The 2,911-nt window shown below is 32.5% G+C and overlaps 1 protein-coding gene across 3 annotated transcripts in view; it reads left to right on the top strand.

Moving 5' to 3' along the window:
• LOC106458302 (transportin-1-like) overlaps window positions 1-1,781 on the top strand; it is a 67,976-nt gene extending 66,195 nt beyond the window's left edge. For all 3 annotated transcript variants that reach the window (XM_013917796.2, XM_013917795.2, XM_022384468.1), the window contains one exon: window positions 919-1,781. The gene's annotated coding sequence lies outside the window, so the exon portion shown is untranslated. The remainder of the gene's footprint in view (window positions 1-918) is intronic.
• The last annotated feature ends 1,130 nt before the right edge of the window (window positions 1,782-2,911 follow it).

Raw genomic sequence — 2,911 nt, 5'->3', positions numbered from 1 at the left:
GTTATCTTTAAAAAAAAAAGCTGTTTCACTGTATTGTTCTACTTTTAAAATGTTGTTTCAGTAAATAGCTTTGCTTTAATAATTTGCTTCATTTCTGTTCTGAAAATGTTTTTATTGAATAGGTCTTCTTTAAGAATAATTTCATGCAATAAACAACTTTGAAAATTAATTAATACACTAAACAGCTTTTTTTTTTAAAGATAACTTCTTTCACTATTAAAATAACTCTACTTTGAGAATATTTCCTTTCATTAAACTATTGAGGCTGGCAAGCCTGGCATTTAGTGCACTCAGCTCATAATCTGTGGGTTGCAGAATCAAAACCTTGCACTGTGAATGTTTGCCATTTCAGCCATGAGTAAATTATAATGAGACAGGCAATCCCACTGTTTGTTGGTTAAGAGTAACCCTAGAGTTGATAATGGTTGTAAACAACTGGTTGCCATCTATGTGGTCATCAATTTAAATTAATGATGGTGGCAGATAGCCTTAGCAGCTTTGCCATAAATCAAATAAACAATCTGAACAGCTCTGTTCTGTTTCAAATAATTTATTTGTTTCAGTGAACAGAGATTCACTTTATAAATGATTTTTCAAGGGTCTGTTAAGATTGTATAAGAAAAGTTAATTTCCGTAATTCAGGGCTGTGTGGAAGTACTTTTTTTAAATATTGGATTACTTTATGGAGTATAATGGCTACATTTACCAGAATAATGAAATGGAATCCATGTGACACTATATCACTGGCATGTGAAATATACAAGACTCTTTTTATACTGTACCAAAGTTGTTTTGATCTCTTCCTTTATAACCATAATGAATATGTGGTAAACAGTGTTGTCAGTCTTCACTATTGTGTTTTCAATTTCAGCTGACATTTGCTTATTAGTTTGTTATATTTCTTCTTCTTTTCACTAGGACTTGCTGCAAAACCACTGAAAATGTCAGGAGGACAAGTGTCGCAAGTGGTGAAGCCCTGTGAGGACAAGGAAATTCTTCGTGCTTAGGGTTGGGTGGGGAATCAGTCTGATAAAGGGGAAGAGGGATGGGATGTTAGGTTAAGAAATTGCTTCGTTGTGTAATTTATAGGTAGTCTACAAGATTATTAGACTACAGTAACAGTTTTATAGGTAATGCTTATTACTGGGTGTGATATAACTTGCCATAAATATACTTTTTGTGGATAAGTTAATTATTGCAGTAGAAACTACTAAATGCTATCTACATGTTGCATTTCTGGTTCGAAATACAGATTCTTAAGACATCTCAACAACTAAGTTCTTGTTTTAAGAGTCACTATTAAACTAAGTTTAAATTAGCAGGCAAGAAACTTTCTGAGGAACTTCTCTGTTTTTATTTGAGATTACTGTCTCCAAGGGAATATCTAAAGCTTGGATAGTAAAACACTTTGTAAAGTATGTTTCCATTAATTGGTCCAAAGATAATTAGGCAAACTTTAGACAAATAGAAAGTCCAGTCTGTTATGAGTGAATATAACAACTCCCTTAATAATAGTTTCTCGGAAAGTACTTGTGTTTGTTGCCTCTTTTTTTGTGCGAATAACCTCATCCTCACTTAGTTTTGATTTCTCGTGTTGTTTGCATGGTGACGTTAAGTGCCTTATGTTCCTATCTTGTTCCCCCTTAGCACACTGTCGGGATAAGGGGAACAAAGTGGGTAAGGGAGGTGTGCTCAACTCGCGTAAAGTTTTTTTATTCCAGGGGAGATAGATGAATAAATGATAATTAAAGGCAGGGAAAAAATAACTTGTCAAAGGTAGCCATTAAAAATGGGTATAAGCTACATGTCACAAGCTTTTTACTCTTTAAAATGAGTGCAGGTTGTGAATTATAGGTGTAAAATAAATTGTTATTTTTGAGTGTTAAAGGTTTATTTCTTAAAAGTTTCATTGTTACCAGCACTTGTGTCTGTTCCCAAGACAACTTTCTGCCATGTAATTAACTTGTGTTAGAAGTATAATGTGCACATTTCTGTCATAGAACTTCTTTATTTCTAATTAAAGAAATAAGGGATCGAGGGAGGTGGGAGCTATAAGCTTTGCCATTCTTGATACTCTGAGAGAAGGAAAAGCTTAATACTGTTAAAATTTGTTGGAAGTTTTTTCATCCTTTAAGAATATATGCATTTTTAGTTGTATAAAAATCTGTTGCAACTGAATGAAATTCAGTAGTATATATTGTTTTAAAACTTTCACACTCGTTTAATTTTCCTTATTTACTATCTGACAAGTATACAAGTTGCTTGTATGTATTAAATATAACAACAATAAAGTGATTATTAGTGGAACAGTAAATGTAATTCAACGTTAAGAAAAAAAAATTGAACTTAATTTTATCTTAAAGTAATATAACAACGTTATAATTGTACTTGTACTGTAAGTTCCGTTTTGATACTTACTTTGTAGATGAGCTTATTAATTTGGAATGAAGAATTTAGGTTTTGTCTCATAATAGAAACAGTTAAAAATATATCTAAGCTATAAAAGATGTCTCTGGGAACCACGTATGTTGGTATGTGCATAAAGAAACTGCTGTACTTAATTCTTTGAAGTGATGATGAGCTATTTGTCAGTGAGACCTTTGAGAAATGCTCTCTTTTCTCTTTTTTTTAAGTTTTTAGGTGTGATGCACCAAAATGCTGGTCAGAAGTAAGTGATATTTTTTTTAAATGTGATGTAATTTACTGCATAATCAAGATTTTTTTTATCGCGTATTGAAAGGGGTGGGTGGGTGGGAGGACGAGTGTGCAATGCTGTCTGCATTCTTTTGTGTATATGTGCATGCAAGTTCTTCAGTATGAGTGAAGATGTCACATTTTACATTACTATGCATCCTCATTATCAGTTCTGGTAAAACATTGTAATAAGTCATTACTACCCAATAATTAAGAC

This window comes from Limulus polyphemus, unplaced genomic scaffold (assembly GCF_000517525.1).
Source record: "Limulus polyphemus unplaced genomic scaffold, Limulus_polyphemus-2.1.2 Scaffold441, whole genome shotgun sequence".
Classification (NCBI taxonomy): Eukaryota; Metazoa; Arthropoda; class Merostomata; order Xiphosura; family Limulidae; genus Limulus; species Limulus polyphemus.
Note: the sequence above shows the minus strand (reverse complement) of the source record. Positions and strands in the feature narration are given on the sequence as shown.